Below are 18,183 nucleotides of genomic sequence, written 5' to 3' on the forward strand. Positions count from 1 at the left end.
GCTACTGATGAACCTATTTGTAAGGCAGCTATGGAGATGCAGACATAGAGAACAGACTACAGACTTGTGGACACAGTCCAGGAACAGAGGGTGGGACCAACTGAGGAATCATCATGGAGACATTTGTATTATTTTATGTAACCAGAGCAAGGGGCAATTTGCTCTGTGACAGATGGAGTTCAGCCTAGTGCTCTGTGACAACCTAGAGGGGTGGGATTGGCAGGGAGAAGGGAGGGGGTTTCAGCAGCAAGGGACAGATGTACACCCGTGGCTGAGTCACCCTGATGTATGTCAGAAAACAACACAAGACTGTAAAATAATTGTTTTCCCATTTAGAAAAAATACAAAGAAACACTATATAGTAAACACAAAATTAAAGGCTATTGAGAAAGACAGACGAGCTTGACTTTCCATCATAGAAAAACATTTCTGGTGTTAATAGCATTTTCACTGCTATGACTACATCTGAAGAAGCTTTAAATAAATCCTTTAGATTGGCCTTCATATAACAACATTATAGGAGACAAAAATTTACCTTTTTTTCTTTGAAGAGAGTCAAAAGTGAAATATTTGTTATGGTTATATTTTTTAATATCCATAAAAAAGATCAACTTCAGTTTAAATACTTTTTGCTTTATCAAATAAAGTATAAAATATTCTATTATACATATGTAAACACTATTATTTTTAGAATCAGTCATCTCTTCATACTGACAGCATGTTACCAATGCTTCCACAGTACCACAAATAACTATATTTCTGAAAAATCATGAACTCTGGAAAAATAACACATAAACAGCACAATTGAGGCAGTGTGCTTCCTCAGTGTGCTTCCCTAATGAGGGAAGGTGATCGTTGTCACCCCTAGTGATTAGTGAGGCTGAGCATGTAAAACTTACACATTTGTGTGTCTTTGGAGAAATGCCATAAAGTTGAGAGTCCAGAAATATATCCAAGCATCCATGGTCATCGCATCTGTGACAAAGAAGGGGAGAACATACAAATGGGAACAAGAAAGCCTCTTCAGTAAATGTCCATGGAAAACCAGACAGCTACATCCAAAGCATTCTATTGGTTTTTATCTCATACCACCTCAATATCAGTGAAACACATCAACACAAAGACTGACGTTATGAGATTTCTAGAAATAAGCATAGGTCGTAGGCTCCTTAACATCAGAGTCTGCTTCACATTTGGTGGGCAGAAGCAGAAATGGGAGTCTTCAAGTAAGGGAAACAGGAAAACAAACTACACCAATGGCTTTCCATCCAATTGAACAGCTTTGCAATGGAGAAGCTAAGCAGTCACAAATCAGAAAGATGGTAAACTGAACATGAGAGACCACTTGCAAGTGGTGTATCTGATAAGGGGCTCACATGTAAAATAGACTAATTGCAAACAGCACTCAGGTCCTGAGAAAACACACCACCCTTGTCCTTCCCCCATACCAACTCCAAGCTAAACCTTTCTCTCTCTCTAACCTGGACCTAAAACCTAACCCTAAGCTAACAACATACATGAGCATTCAAAGCCATCCATCCATCCACAGGTGAGACAGAGAGAAAGAGAAGCAGGAAGACATAGACTGAATTCAGAAAGGAAAAGAAAGAGACACATCTAGAGAGAGACACTGAACAAAAGAGAGGAAATGAGTAGATTGTACAGACTTTTCATAAATCTGTCTCGAAGTTAGAGGCAAGGACAGTGCCCATCCACCCCAGATGGCCGAAATGACCCAAGGTAATAAGAGTAAAAGACAAGAATGCAGGGGGCCATTACAAGCTCCCTCAGAAGCTGAGCTGGGACAACTGACCCAGAATCTCGATGGAAAAACAGAAAGTTGGCCAGTCTTTTATATAAGAGAGAAGGCGACCATCGAGACTACGTTTCGGTCCTCCAATTGGGGGGTGGGGTCTTGAAAAGGCAGGAAGGGAAGTGTCTTTTCCTAGGTCCCAGAGCCCATCCAGGCCTGTTTCTGCCCCATTCTGTGCTAGGCCAGCCCTGTATTGAATCCTTCCTTTGGGAAGTCTCAGTGCACAAACTCCATGTGATACCAGCCCCAGGTGGAAAGGCATGGGGGTCTCGGAGGCCAACAGATCTGGGCAGGAGATGGGAGAATGACCCCCGCTCGGCAGATGGAAAGACTGGGGCAGCCCTGAGGGGCACATGCTTGTCCAGGGCCACGTCACTTATGAGAAGGAGGCGCCTGGTCTGAAAGCAGGTTGTTTTCCCCACTTTCTTCAATCTAAGTCTGAATTTGGCAAAAAGTGTAATATTACATAGCCATTAAAGGAATGAAAATGGGCCCTTTGTAGAGATGTGGATGGGTAGCCAGTCATACAGTGAAATGAGACAGAAAAAAACACACTAAGGAATGTATATTAACATATATATGGGCTTCCATGGTAGTGAAGAGGAAAAGCTAAAATTTTACATAACCGCCTTCTCCTTCTCCCTCTGGAACTCAGCTGGCCCCTTGCAAAGTCTAGATCACATAGGTACATAGTCTCAGAAAGTTGGAACTTTCAATATAGGAACTGGAGTGTATCTCACTCACCCTTGTCCTGGTCTTTGCAATCTCCCAGCCCCTGGAAACCTGCTTCATCATGCCTGTCCAGGCCAGGCATCCATCACCCCGTCTTGACCACTGTTCCCACACGTGTGAAACCCCTTAGTTTAAATCAGCCTATTAACAGCTAGTGTTGCCCACTACAGTCTGTCTATAAAAACTCTGTAATCTGTTTGCTTGGGACTCACAGCTTGAAGTGTTAACTCCACTGTGCCCGCCGGTGTAATAAACCTGAGGTCGCCAACTCTCCGAATGTGGTGCTTGGTTTCCCGAGTACTGGTTTCTGCAACATTTCTGGAGGCCCCAGCGAGACTCCAAACACGCCGGCCCCTGGAGCCGAAGGACTGGTGGCTCCGCCTGGTTGGAGTGAAGGAACCCCGAGATGAACGAGGAGGCACCCCACCTCACGGTATCCTGCGTTCCCTTCCCATCCACTGTTCTGACTCTCCGGATGGCCGAACCCCCAATGGACTCATTGGAGGGACAGACCAACTCACCAGGAATGGCCACAGGATAAGGTAAGGCTCCGGGGCCAGTCCCCAGGCAGGAACCTACCCCAACGGGTAGAAGAGGAGACTGATCACCTCCTTGGGCTCCCAGGAAGGGAGCATCAGATAGGGAGACCTGGGGACCTGGGAGAAGCGATGCATTGTGAATGATAATCTCCTTGGGGCTCCCAGGAAGGGTGCAACAGTTAAGGAAACCTGGAGACTTGGGAGAAGGGAGGCATCGTGATAGCCTCTGAATGACTGTGAGTGTGTGACTGCTGATTGCTGATTTCTGGAGTGAGAGAAATTTTTCTTACTGGAAACCACAAAACCAATTGTTTTTCCATATGCAATTAAAAACAACTAGCTTGTTAAATAGACCTGCCCAGGAGGAAGCTTGAAGTTAACACTTTCCATGTCCTTGAAATACACAGCCAGCTTTGCCTGAGACCTCAGCCTTGGGCAAACTAGAATTTCAAGGGAAGCAAAAAAAGGGGTGGGGGGTGGGTAAAAGAGATATTTTAAACCTCAAACAGAAAACTGTAAGATCTCTGTCAATCTGTCTGTCTGGATTTATGTATGTCTCAGTATATGTCTTTTTTTCTGATCCTGTTGTTGAAGTCGTAAATGAGTTCTAATTTAATTGGCCTAAAGAACAGTAAGCGCTTACAAATCAAACAATTCTAAATACAAGAAAAAGTAACTAAATAAACTTCAGATTCACATGAACTGAAAAATATTCTATATTAAATATCAAGTGTTCATGTTTGTTTGCTAATCTATTAAGAAAGTAGCATGTATGTTTTTAATAAAGAAGATATAAAAAATAAGATTACATTTTATAAAGGGAAAAGAAAGTAGGTCTGACTTACAGGTGGCTGTTATAGAAAGTGATTAAAAATGTTTGTGGAAGGTAAACCCTAGGAAAAGTTTCGTTCATGGTTAGGGCTGACTAAGTTTAAAATCAATTTAATTAAGTTTACCTAAATGAGTTTAAAGTAAGCTGGTCCAAAAACTTAAATTCGGCCTTTCTCTCTGTTAAGAGGACATACTTTCTTCAGATGTTGAACTTCTTTTAATAATAAATGTGTTTTTTTTCCTCTTAATTGATCTCTTCAATATTTACCTTTGAAATCTTTTGTTAACTTTGGCTAATTAAATAATTATTACTTCACAAAACATATGATCCTACCTGACTGAATGTTATAAACACTTTGGATATTTATTGACAAAACTTCCTAAATAACTTGACTTTTAGCTGTCTGTGGGATGCTTCAGAGGACTCCTGAGACATCCCAAAGAGCTATTAAGTTACCTGGGTTCATTGGACATGGGAAGTTACATGGGAAGTACTGCCAAAGTGGTGAAAAAAAAAAAAATCTTTTCAGGTTATACTGCATGGCTGATGTTACGAATAGAGATATCCTAAAATTATGTGAAATTCACATAGATCTGATATGTCCTGATAAAATATGGTCAATTCTAATTCTAGTTATCATATTAAAGTGTTATGACCAGGTTTCTTTGTCAATCGCAATAGAATCAGGTTTTAAACATGCCTTCTTTAGAATACTGCTAATTCTTCAAGATTTATGGAAAAGACATTCTAAGATTAAATAGATAAACAAATTTTGTTATTAACAAAAGCTGGTATCAGACTGGAATTTGCTCTTCCTCTCTTTAGAGAACAAAGTTTTCTTAAAATGTAGCTTTCAATTACAGACTATAAATTTCTTTGCCTTTAAGTGATTTATGTTTGTTTTTAAAATCTTTTTGCTACTTTGGTAAAGTAAATAAACACTATTTAAGGTTATGGTACATGTAGACAAGGGTCATTCTGCTTCTACAAAAAATAACCCCTCATGGTTAGACTTTTGCTATCTTGATGTCCTTAAAACATGGTGATACAAAACACAGAAATTAAACTCAAAATGGAGTAAAGATCTAAATGTAAGAATAGAAACTATAAAACTCCTAGAGGAGAACAAAGGCAAAACACTCTCCGACATGAATCATAGCAGGATCCTCTATGACCCACCTCCCAGAATATTGGAAATAAAAGCAAAAATAAACAAATGGGACCTAATGAAACTTAAAAGCTTTTGCACAACAAAGCAAACTATAAGCAAGGTGGAAAGACAGCCCTCAGATTGGGAGAAAATAATAGCAAATGAAGCAACAGACAAAGGATTAATCTCAAAAATATACAAGCAACTCCTGAAGCTCAATTCCAGAAAAATAAATGACCCAATCAAAAAATGGGCCAAAGAACTAAACAGACATTTCTCCAAGGAAGACATACAAATGGCTAACAAACACATGAAAAGATGCGCAACATCACTCATTATCAGGGAAATGCAAATCAAAACCACAATGAGGTAGCATTACACGCCAGTCAGGATGGCTGCTATCCAAAAGTCTACAAGCAATAAATGCTGGAGAGGGTGTGGAGAAAAGGGAACCCTCTTACACTGTTGGTGGGAATGCAAACTGGTACAGCCACTATGGAGAACAGTGTGGAGATTCCTTAAAAAAACTGGAACTAGAACTGCCATATGACCCAGCAATCCCACTTCTGGGCATACACACTGAGGAAACCAGATCTGAAAGAGACACGTGCACCCCAATGTTCATCGCAGCACTGTTTATAATTGCCAGGACATGGAAGCAACCTAGATGCCCATCAGCAGACGAATGGATAAGGAAGCTGTGGTGCATATACACCATGGAATATTACACAGCCGTTAAAAAGAATTCATTTGAATCAGTTCTAATGAGATGGATGAAACTGGAGCGCATTATACAGAGTGAAGTAAGCAAGAAAGAAAAAGACCAATACAGTATACTAACGCATATATATGGAATTTAAAAAGATGGTAATGATAACCCAATATGCAAAACCGAAAAAGAGACACAGATGTACAGAACAGACTTTGGGACTCAGTGGGAGAAGGCGAGGGTGGGATGTTCTGAGAGAACAGCATTGAAACAAGTATACTATCAAGGGTGAAACAGACCACCAGCCCAGGTTGGATGCATGAGACAAGTGTTCAGGGCTGGTGCACTGGGGAGACCCAGAGGGATGGGATGGGGAACACATGGAAATCCATGGCTGATTCATGTCAATGTATGGCAAGAACCACTACAATACTGTAAAGTAATTAGCCTCCAACTAATAAAAATAAATGAAAAAAAATTATTAAAAAAAAACATGGTGATAGTCTGCTCTTAAATCAGGAAATTAAAAATAAATAAACAACAGCTAAAAATCAAAGAGCTAGGCCTATGGGAAATCCAAGACAGCCTCTTGGCTTTTCCCGGCTCCCTGACAGACCTCATTTTTATTGATGGGTTAAAGCCTTACCCGTCTACTGTGTTAATGCCCTCAAAATGAGTTCTCCAAAAAGAAAACAAAGTTATGTTTCACTAAATATTAAGTTCTAGTTTTGTTAATTAAGGTCTGTGCTTACTAAGACTCACTTCTGAGATAGTTCCTTGTTATGTTATATTGCTAGCATATGTATGTGTGGGGGGAGGGGCGCTGAGCTTCACAGGGAGGAGTCCTCCAGAGCTGGGGCTGGGCCTGGAGCAAAGACTGGCCTCACACCATCTTGCAGACTGCAGTCAGAGAAGACATCCTATGCTGGGTATTCTACTGGAAGTTCTGGGAAGCTTTAGTGCCCAGTTAGGCACGTGACTAGGCAGACCTGTGGGTCATCTTTTCTTCTCCTCCGGCTCTAGCTCTGACCTTCATATACAACCAGGCTCCACTTCCAAGACCTGTCCCCACAGAGGTGGTTGCTACACGTGCAGGACCCAGGGATCCACTGAGGGGAGACTGAGACCTGAGTCGCCTTCTCCCAAAGACACCAGGCCAGCTGGGTACTGGCCAACATCCTGAGAAGATCGGACCTCTGTGCCTGCAGGACCCCCAGCCCCAGGCACTGATGTCCCACCCCCTCAGCGAGAATGTCCACCTCCACGTGCACTTGTTTCTGCTCAGGCTTTGGCAGGAGAACCTGACTCAGGGCATGAGTTACCACCTCTGTAGGGAGAGCCTTCCCTGGCTCCTTCCCAAGACCCAGACGACCACGATGACTGACTACCCCTGCTGGGAGAACAGGCCCCTACTCTGGACAGAGACCTAGAGCCCTTTCTGGCAACACTACATCCAGGGGCACAGTTGGCTCTGCAGCCTCCATCCCTGTGTGTTCCCCGTGGATGCCATCAACTCGCTCCCCACCCAGGGGAGACTGAGTTCCCTTCCCCTGACGGTCTTTTCAACTGGTTTGTGCGTAGCTTTCTTGTCATTTTTTTATGGCTTTATGTATTTTTTTCTGTTAAGTTTTTGTTAATAAATTTTACCTTAATTGAGGCAATTTGGGAATATTAAGGCCTTCACAATGCTGTGCAACCATCCCCACTGTCTACTTTCGGACCCTCTCATTCTATCCCCCACACTTCCCAGCAAAGCCTGGATTCACGTCAAGCACTTCCCGTTCCTCCCTCACTCCCGGCCCCTGACAACATATAGTCTTCTTCCTTCTCCATTTCTTCCCATCCCTTCCGTGTCCCCAATCAATGCCAATCACTGAAATGATAGAAAACTGGATTTTTTTCTGACTGAATGTGAAAAGTGTAGTCTCTCAGTCTTGTTAGACTCTTTGCAACCCCATGGATTCTACAGTCCATGGAATTCTCTAGGCCAGAATAGTGGAGTGGGTAGCTTTTCCCTTCCCCAGGGGATTTTTCTGACTCCCCACATATGGTAAGACCAAACTTGAGAATTCTTGTTTTTATTTCATTTGAAGTAGGCTTTGGGTATCTGAAAGGACAGTGTAGGTACTTTCAAGATGTCATCTGGAAAACGAAGCCCTTTCGGCAAATGTGGTCAGAATCCCCAGGTAGGCCTTGCCGTTGTAAGTGTGACATCTCAGCCAAAAGGGAGAAGCTGAACTCTTCCTTTGGCACAAGCAAATTCACAGAAGAAGCCAAGAAAGAGAGCTGGAAAAAAGAACCACACCAGCAACCGAAAAACGTTCCTCAAGAGACAAAGCTAGAGAAAACCCAACATCCTTGTGACCCCAAAACCCTCTTGAAAATGACTGTTTAGTAAGGAAGAGAAGAAACACGTGAAGTTCCAAGGAGAGGCCATGCCCATGGCCAGTGTAGTTTAGAGACGGCCTGACCAACCAGAGGAAGACACACGCCAGTGTAAACCCTTTGCAGACAGCAGTGACGGTCATCACTGTGGTAAGTGTTTAGTCTGGTGACAACCTGCTCTGGGCACCAGACGAGGGAGCAGACGTGGTTCTCTTCCTCTGCCCCCACACCACTCCCTCATGAAGGCAGCTCAGGTGCTTTTGGGACCTGCCTGCCTGTCTGGCTCGACCGTGAACTGCGACCACCTCCAGGGCAGGATTCCACCTTCTCTTCTCTATTCACCTTGAACCTGCACACAGTGGGCCTTTAGAACCTCAGGAGACTCGCCCCAGCCCCACTATAGTCAGAAGCCTCCCCAGGCATCAAAACGCCTGTGGAGTCACTTTGGCCCAAGCCCTAGTTCTGGATCCCTGGAGCCTACTACAGCCTCTATGGTGAGAGTAATCAGGTCCTTTATACACAGATTCCCAGCTGTCAGATCTGAGTTTTGGAGTCACAGTCAGCTCTGTCCCTCCCGTGGCAGCCAGGTGGGCCACGACGCAGGTGAAGGAGCTCACGAGCTGAGTTTCAAGGGAGTCATTGAAAGGACAGCAGTGGACACAACCTGTTGCAAACTGAGGGAGGGTCCCTGCATGACTCAGAAGCGGCCTCTGGTGTGCAAGTGTGGAGGAGGGCCCCCGTGGGTGCAAAGGAAAGAGAGGAACCACCTGGCCAAGGCTCGTGGCCTCTCCTGTGGCAGCTCCAGTTGGTAGCCCATGAACAGTGGACAGCCAATGTGGTCACATGAGCATGACTCTAATTTGCTCACAAAACAAGAGAAAGGGGGCAGGGTGAGGGAATACCTGGAGGGTGCAGTGGGTGCATGAAGGGAGGTGCCCTTCCTCTCTTCAATGCAAACTGCTTTCCTGAGTCTCAGAGCTGCCAGACGGCAGCTACCAAGTCAGGTCCCCACAGTACCCAGTGTGGGCTGGGTGCCTTAGCCCCTGTCACATGGACAAGCCCCACCATGTGGCCTCCCCGAGTTCTAACAGCAGGAAGTGTGGCTCTGTCTGGGTACACACTTCCTTGCAGTAGCTGAGTTACCCCCTTCTTGTAGCCTTGGTTTTCTTCTCTAGCGTAAGGACATAACCTACCTTAGCAGGTTGCTACCTTAATCCTGTGAAGACTCTTTAGGGTAATCGTACAATAAACAGCTGGCCTTAAGAGATATTTGACTTCCCTGATACCTCAGCTGGTGAAGGATCCTCCTGCAATGCAGGAGACCCTGGTTTGATTCCGGGGTCGGGAATCCTGATCCGCTGCCAAAGGGACAGGCTACCCAGTTCAGGATTCTCGGGCTTCCCTTGCTCAGCTGGTAAAGAATCTGCCCGCAATGAGTGAGACCTGGGTTCGATCCCTGGGTTTGGAAGATCCCATCGAGAAGGGAAAGGCTACCCACTCCAGTGTTCTGGCCTAGAGAATTCCATGGACCATATAGTCTAGTGGGTTGCAAAGAGTCGGACACGACTGAGGGACTTTCACTTCACTTTCGAGAGATATCACCTGAATCCAGATTAGACTGGAGTCTCCAGTGTCATCTGGCATTTCTTCCCTGTAGCCAGCCAAAACCCACACAGTTGCATGTCCAGGGTCTCCACTTAGCCCGCTGGACAGAAAACCCAGTGTGGTTCAAACAAGCTGACAGACAAGCAGAAGAGGACTCACAGGCAGACGACTTCTCTCAGGTCTCACGTCGAGCTCCGGGACCACAGCAAGAACTGGCGTTCAGCATCGCCCTCCTCCACAGGCGGCGGCTCTGCCCTGACTGGAGCAGGAAGGCCACCAAACCGCCCCAGGCCGACCTCACGCCCCTCCCACTGCTGGAGCCTGACGTCACCCGGCCCCACCCCTTCCGGCAGAACGAGAAATCCTCTTCCTCTTGATTCCTGCACGAGGCCCGGCCCTGGGCCCTGATTGGTCACTTCCCCAGTCCCTAGCCAATCACAGTGGCCAGGGAGGATGGAGCACACCGATTGGCCAGGTCCAGGTCATGTGACCATAGTCTTCGGATGCCTGTGAGCAGCTCACCGTGTGTCAGGGGTGGAGAGAGTGTGATGCAGCTGGAGTGAGGCTGAGAGTCCAGACCCTGAGTCCGTGCGCTCTGTATCCTGGGACGAGCCTGCACACCCTCGCTACACACCGGCTTGTCCTCTGCAGACAAAATATTCATGGCAGACCTCTGCCCTTCCCATTGAAGGTATCAAGAGCTTCTGTTTGAAGGTAGGTTTGGAGATCCCCTCCTAGCATCTAGGCTTGTTTTTTGTGTCGTATTAGAATAATTTATTTAGTAAAAAACACCCACGAGCACCACCACATCCTGCTTTGCCCTTTCAGGAGTCTTAGCTGTTCTGAGTTGAGGACATGGCCCAGGGGCCTCCTAATGGGAGTGAATTTTGTCCAAGGAAGCACCTGAGGCACTGAATCACTGAATCACTTTGCTGTGCACCTTAAGCTAACAAATTACTGTAAATCAGCAATACCTCAATTAAAAAAATGATATTCCCTCATCAAACATTGTTCTAACGTTTGTAAAGTTTTTCGTTCAATTGTTGGTTCTTAGTATGTGTCTAATTGGTTTGGTGGTGTTTTGTGAGGTAGGGATCCAACTTACTTTCCTGTATGAGTACCAAATTGTCCCAATGGGACGATTACATTCCCCTTTCTCCTGTAAATACCCTTTCTCCATTTGCATATTAATAAGCTCTTTTTAAAAATCCCAAGTATCAAGAACTTCAGGTCTCTGGTAATTTGTGGAGCACCCCAGAGACATGTTTCCATTCCTGTGTCTTCTCTCCGCATTTAGCTATTGCCAGTTTCTAGTATACACAAGTACCCTCAGAGGGTTCTCTGTAGTGAACCATGAATGTTTCCGTGACCCAGGAATGTGAGCACAGAGGAGGGGTGAGTCCATAGTACCTCTGACCATGCTCAGCAACCCGAACATTAAGTCCGGCTGAAACTGCTTAGGACAAGCTGTGTTTCTTCCTTTTGGTGTCTGGATGTGCACAATAATTAGTTGGTAGATTGGGACTTGGGTGTTTGGGTCCAGGGGAATAGAGATAGACCCATAGCCTGCTTTTTCATTATTTTTCTTCCTCTGGGCTCTGCTGAGCTGGTGTGGAAATATTTCTGCTAAAAGCTTGAGAGGTACTCAATCCTTCTGCTTCCTATCTCCTGCCTTGTCTGTACTTCTGTCATTTAAAAAAACATAGCTAATTTTCGATGTTGTTAGTCCTTGTGTCATTCTGACACTTAGGCACCTGTGGTTTAGTAGACCTCCAGCTCCCAAGACCTCTTTGGCAGGTGGAGACATAGAGAGCTCGTGCAGAAGCATTACATCACACTGGAGCCTGGACCAGAGAGTAGGTCCTTGCCAGGAAGCCTCCATCCCTGCTGTGGGGGCTTCGGAGTTATTACCTCTGATTGTGCACGCCAAGGCCGTTGGTGCAGGCCCCACTCTGAGATCTGGAAAGGCCTGGCTTCCCTCCCTGACACAAAACTAGTATTTTTTTTTTATCCTGATCCTCATCCAGTCCCATTTGGCTCCCAGGCTCAACCCTGGACCCACACCCACAGGATCAGGGGAGTCCAGTTCTAGAGGAGTTTCATACAAGGAGAGACTCCTGGAAACACTCCATCCCCAGGGGCTTAAATAGGCATTTCCTTGGAGTTTCACAAGCCTGGGAGGAGATACTGGGTCTGTGTCCATTTTACAGTTGAATACATTGCGCCTCAGATCATTGTGTGGTTTGCCCTGGGTCACTCTGCAGGTCAGTGGGTGAGCTGGGATTTGAACCCAGACTCCATGTCTTGGAGTCCAGGACTGTACAGGTGTTTCTGCTCCTTTGTTAAATTTATTTCAGGTTTTTTTTTTTTTTTATGAATTTGTATATGGGACTGTTCTCTTCTCTCTCTGATGGTTCATATCCTGCTATCTTGCTGAATTCATTAGTTTTAATAGTCGTTACTTGGTGTAGTTTTTACAGTTTCATATAAATCCTGTCATAATCGAATAGTGACAGTGTTACTTCTTCTCTTCCAATGGGGTTGCCTTTTATTTCCTTTTCTTGCCTAGTTACTCTGGGTAGGACACTTCCACTACTATGTTGAACAAAATTGGGGAGAGTGGGCATCTTTGTACCATTCCTGATTTTTTGGAGAATCTTTCACCTCTTTACCACTGAGTTGGATATTAGCTGTGGGCTTCTCTTATATACCTTTTAGTATGTGCCATGTATAACCAAAGTATTGAGAGATTGTATCAAAATTGATATTACACTTTGTCAAAAGCTTTTTCTGCAATTATTGAGAAGAATACATGATTTTCTTTTTAATTTTGCTCATATTATGTATCACATTGATTGATGTTCAGATAGTAAATTACCCTTGGTGACAGGATAAATTCCATTTGATCATAGGGCATGATTCTTTTAATGTATTCTTGAATTTGATTTACTAATGGTCTTTTGAGGATTTGTACATCCATGTACACCAGGGTCAGGGTTCTCTGGTGGTTCATATGGTAAAGAAAATGCCTGCAATGTGGGAGACCTGGGTTTGACCCCTGGGTCAGGAGGATCCCCTTGAGAATGGAATGGCTACCCAGCCCAGTATTCTTGCCTGGAAAATTCTGTGGACAGATGACCTGGTGGGCTGCAGTCCATGTGTCACAAATAATTTGACATGACTGAGTGACTCACACTTACCAGGGTTCTTCTCGCCATTCTTAATATCTAAATTTAAGATTTTTATCTCAGTGAAAAATTATAGTCAAAGGCAAAAATGTCAAAAGTCAAAGAGTTCTTAGAAGTAAATGACAATAAGGCATAAGAGATGAGAGCAAGGACTCCACATAATTTACTTTTCATAAGAATTTTACGTCTTCAGAGGAATTCTCACTACACTGTATAGAAAATGCAAGGTTTAGTTTAAAATATAAACCTTTTTAGGTGTTATGTTTCTATGATGAGGCTGAAATTTTTATAATTTATGTATAAGATATTAAGGAATACTGTGTAGCTATTAAAATCATATTTTCAAAACCTTTAATGACATTGATAAGCACTAATATATAGTGGAAAAGTAGCTAGGAATAGAAGATGATCCCATATAGCTTTAGATGACAGTACAGACGTGTTGAATGATAGTTTTCGGATTGTACTTATTTATTTTTAGTTGAAGAATATCTGCTTTACAATGTTTGGTTGGTTTTGCTCATACATCAACACGAATCAGCCATAAGTATATTATCCACTCTTTGGCGAGCCTCCCTCTCACTTCCCGCCATCCCACCCTTTAGGTCATCACAGCACCATGCTGGGCTCCCTATGTTATATAGCAACTTCCCACTGGTTTGTTTGTTTACATATGGTAGTGGCTGTGTTTCAGTGCTCCTCTCTCAATTCATCCCACCCTCTCCTTCTCCAGCTGAGTTCACAAGTCCTTCCTCTACATCTGTGTATCTATTTCTGCCCTTCAAATGTTCACCAGTACCATATTTCAAGCTTCATGTGTATGCATTAATATACTATATTTGTTTTTCTCCTTCTGACTTACTTCACTCTATCACAGGTTCTAGGTTCCTCCACCTCAGTTAAGGTGATTCGTATTTGTTCCTTTTCGTGGTGGAGTAATATTCCATTGTGTATGTGTTCCACAACTTCTTTACCCACTGTTCTATTGATGGACATTGGGTTGCTTCCATGCTCTCGCTATGTTGAATAGTGTTCAGTGGTCATTGGGGTACATGTGTCTTTTTAGAGTTATGGTTCTCAGGGTATATGGCCAGTAGGGGATTCTTGGGTCATATGATAGTTTTATTCCTAGTTTTTTTTAAAGAAACCTACGTTCTCTTCTCCATAGTGGCTGTATCCATTTACATGTCCACCGACAGTGCAAGAGGGTTCACTTTTTTCCATGTCCTGTCCAGCATTTATTATTTGTAGAATTGTTGATGATGGTCATTCTGACTGGTGTGAGGTGATGCCTTATGGAATTTTGATTTGCATTTCCTTAATAATGAGTGATGTGGAGCATCTTTTCTTGTGTTTGGTGGCCTTATTAATGTCTCCTTTGGAGAAAGTGTTCAAGTCTTCTTGAACATTTTTTAATTGGTCATTTTTTCCCTGATATTAGGCTCTATGATCTACTTGTGTATTTTGCAGATAATCCTTTGTCAGTTGCTTCGTTTACAATTATTTTCTCCCATTCTGAGAGATGTCTTTTCATCTTGTTTATAGTTTTCTTTGCTGTTTAAATACTTGGAAGTTTCTCTAGATGCCATACTTATTTTTGTTTTTATTTCAGTCTCTCTAGGAGGTGGTCAAGGAGGTTCTTGCTGTGATAAATGTCAAAGAGTGTTCTGCCTATGTTTTCCTCTAAGAATTTTATAGTTTCTGGCCTTACATTTGGTCTTTAATCCATTTTAAATTTATTTTTGTGTATAGTGTTAAGAAGTGTTCTAATTTCATTCTTTTACATGTATTTGTCCTGTTTTCCAGCCCCAGTTATTGAAGAGGCTCTCTTTTCTGTCCTTTCTCCATTGTACATGCTTGCTCCCCTGTCTAAGAAAAGGTGCCTATAGGAGTGTGGGTTTATCCCTCACTTTGTATCTTGGTCCATTGCTCTATGTTGCTGTTTTTGTGCCTGTACCTTAGTGTCTTGATGACTCTAGCTGGGTAGTATAGTCTGAAGTCAGAAGGGTTGATTCCTCCAGCTCTACATTTCTTTCCGAGATTGCTATGGCCATTCTGGGTCTTTTTTCCCCCCATAAAAATTGCAAAATTATTAGTACTAGTTCTTTTAAAAATGTCATTGATTGTTTGATAGGGATGAATTGAATCAGCAGATTGCTTTGGGTAGTATAGTCATTTTCACAATATTGATTTCTTCCAATTCAAGAACATGGTATGTCTTTCTGTTTGTTTCATCTTTGATATCTTTCATCATACAGCCCATCTTTCTGCATACACGTGTTTTTGTCTGTTTAGGTAGGTTTATTCCTAGCTATGTGATTCTTTTTGTTGCAGTGGGGAATGGCACTGTTTCCTTGGTTTCTCTTTCTGATTTTTCCTGTTGTACTATAGGAATGCAAAGGATTTCTGTGTATTAATTTTGTATACTGTGCTTTACTAAATTCACTGATTAGCTCTAGTAATATTCTGGTTCTATCTTTAGGGTTTTCTGTGAATAGAAACAGCTCATCTGCAATCAGTGAGAGATGTGCATCTTCTTTTTCAATAGGCTTTATTTTTATTTTTCTTCTCTGATTGCTATGCCTATGGGTTACAAAACTATATTGAATAATAGGAATGAGAGTGGGCACCATGGTCTTGATCCTGATCTTAGAGGAAATGCTTAAATTTTGACACCATTGAGAATAATGTTTACTGAGAGATTTTTCTATATGACTTTTATTATGTTTAGGTAGTTTTCTTCTACGCCCATTTACAAAGCATTTTTTAATTCATAAACTGGTGTTAAACTTTGTCAAAATCTTTTTCTGCATCTATCGAGATTATCATATGGTTTTTACCTTTCAATTTGTTAATATAGTGTATCACATTGATTGATTTGCAGATAGTGAAGAATCTTTGATTCTCTGGGATAAACCCCACTTGTACTTGGTGTACGATCCTTTTAATGAGTTATTTTTTTTTTTTTTTGGTAGCATTTTCTTCAGGATTTTTGCATTTATGTTCATCAGTGATATGAGCCTGCAATTTTCTTCTTTGTGTGGCATTTCTGCTTCATTTTGGTTCATGGTGATGGCGGCCTCACAGAATGAGCTGGGGATGTTCCTCCCTTCATGTTTCTGGAAGCGTTTGATCAAGATGGGTATTGTCACACCTCCACCGGTTGAGAGCATTCATCTGTGAAGTCCTGGGCTTTTGTTTGTTGGAGACTTTTGCTCACAGTTACTAGTGCTTGTGATTGATCTGTTCATAGTTAGAGCTTGTGATTAGTGTTAGTGCTTGTGATTGATTTATTCCTATTTTCTAGTTCTTCCTGGTTCAGACTTAGAAGGTTGTACTTTTCTAAACATTTGTCCATTTGTTCCATGTTGTCCATTTTATTGGCATATGGTTGTTTCTAATTGTCTTTTATGATCATTTCTACTTCCGCGTTGTCTGTTGTAACTTCTCCTTCTTCATTTCTAATTGATTTGAGTCTTCTATTTTTCGTGATGAGTCTGGCTAATGATTTCTCAATTTTGTTCATCTTCTCCAAGATTTTTCTTATTGTTTATTGATCTTTGCTAGTGTTTCCTTCATTTCTTTTTCACTTATTTCTGCTCTGATTTTTATAATTTCTTTCTTTTTGCTAACTTTGGAGGTTTTGTGGCTGTTTTTCTTCTTTTTCTAGGTTCTTTAGGTGTTAGATTAGGTTTTTTTTTTAATGTTCTTTTCTTCAGGTAGGCTTCTTGTATTGCTGTAAAATTCCCTCTTAGCATTGTTTTCAGTGCATCACATAGGTTTTGGGTTGTTATTTTTTCATTGCCATTTGTTTTTAGGTATTTTTATATTTCCACTTTGATTTATTCAGTGACCTGTTTGATTTCTCCATGTGTTTGTGTTTTTTACAAATTTTTCCTATAAATGATTCCTAATCACATAGCATTGTGATCAGAAAAGATGTTTGCTAGGATTTCAATTTTCTTAAACTTAACAAGGTTTGATTTGTGATGCAGGAGGTGATCCATTCCAGAGAGTCTTTCATGTGCACTTGAGGAAGAAAAAAATTATTCTGCTGTTTGGGGATGCAGTATGCTAAAGATATCAATAAGGTCCATCTAGTCTAATGTGTGGTTTAAGGCCTGTGTTTCTATATTAGTTTTCTGTGTGGATGATCTGTGCACTGAGGTGGACACCCCATACAAGTCTCGTGTTAAAATCCCCTAGTATTATTTTTTTACTGTCAATTTCCCCTTATGGTTGTTTGTATTTGTCTTACGTATTTAGGTGCTTCTATGTTGGAGGCATGTGTATTTATAATTGCAATATCTTCTTCCTTGATTGATCTCTTTATCATTTTGTAGTGTTCTTCCTTGTCTCTTGTAATCGTCTTTACTTAAAAGTCTATTTTCTCTGATATGAGAATTGCTACTCCAGCTTTCTTGTGATTTCCATTTGCATGGAATATCTTTTCCCAGGTGCTCACTTATAGTCTGTATGTGTCCCTAGGTCTGAAGTGGATGTATTATCAACAACATTTATATGGATCTTGTTTTTGTTTCCATTCAGCCTGTCTGTGTTTCGGTTGGAGCATTTAATCAATTTACATTTAAGGTAATTATTGATATGCATGAACTTATTATTATTTACTTTATTTTCCTGGGTGTTTTTTTTTCCCCCCCAGGTCTATTCATTCCCTTCTGTTTCCTGCCTAGAGAACGTCCTTTAACATTTGTTGTAAAGCTACTTTGCTGGTGCTGAATTTCTTAACTTTTGCTTATTTGTAAACCTACTGAGTTCTTCTTTGGACCTGAGTGAGAACTTAGCTGGCTAGAGTAATCTTGCTGGTAAGTTTTTCCCTTTCATAACTCTAAGTGTATCATGCCACACCCTTCTGCGCTGCAGCGTTTCTTCTGAAAGATCAGCTGTTAAACTTATGGGGATTCCCTTGTTATTTGTTGCTTTTCCCTTCGTGCTTTTACTATTTTCTCTGTTTAATTTTTCTTAGGTGATTGATATGTGTCTTGGCATGTTTCTCCTTTGGCTTGCCCTGTATTGGACACTCTGTGCTCCTGGGACCTGTGTGTCTTTCCTTCACCAAGATAGGGAAATTTTCAGTCATTCTTTATTCAAGTGAATTTTTATCTTTCTCTCTCTTTTCCTTGAGTCCTTATAATGCAAATGTTATTATGCTTGATATTATTCACCAAATGCATTAAACTATCCTCAACTTTTTGGCTTTTTTTTTTCT

At 42.1% G+C, this 18,183-nt stretch overlaps 1 protein-coding gene and 1 long non-coding RNA gene across 2 annotated transcripts in view; one reads left to right on the forward strand and one right to left on the reverse strand.

Annotated features, from left to right (window-relative positions):
- LOC122422614 overlaps positions 1-10,060 on the reverse strand; it is a 120,864-nt gene extending 110,804 nt beyond the window's left edge. Inside the window, exon 1 of the long non-coding RNA XR_006263919.1 lies at positions 9,925-10,060. This is a non-coding gene — a long non-coding RNA (uncharacterized LOC122422614). The remainder of the gene's footprint in view (positions 1-9,924) is intronic.
- Positions 10,061-10,283: 223 nt separating this feature from the next.
- The window catches only part of LOC122422694, a 53,541-nt gene continuing 45,641 nt past the window's right edge, over positions 10,284-18,183 (forward strand). Inside the window, exon 1 of the mRNA XM_043439316.1 lies at positions 10,284-10,479. The gene's annotated coding sequence lies outside the window, so the exon portion shown is untranslated. The remainder of the gene's footprint in view (positions 10,480-18,183) is intronic.

This window comes from Cervus canadensis, chromosome 20 (assembly GCF_019320065.1).
Source record: "Cervus canadensis isolate Bull #8, Minnesota chromosome 20, ASM1932006v1, whole genome shotgun sequence".
NCBI lineage: Eukaryota > Metazoa > Chordata > Mammalia > Artiodactyla > Cervidae > Cervus > Cervus canadensis.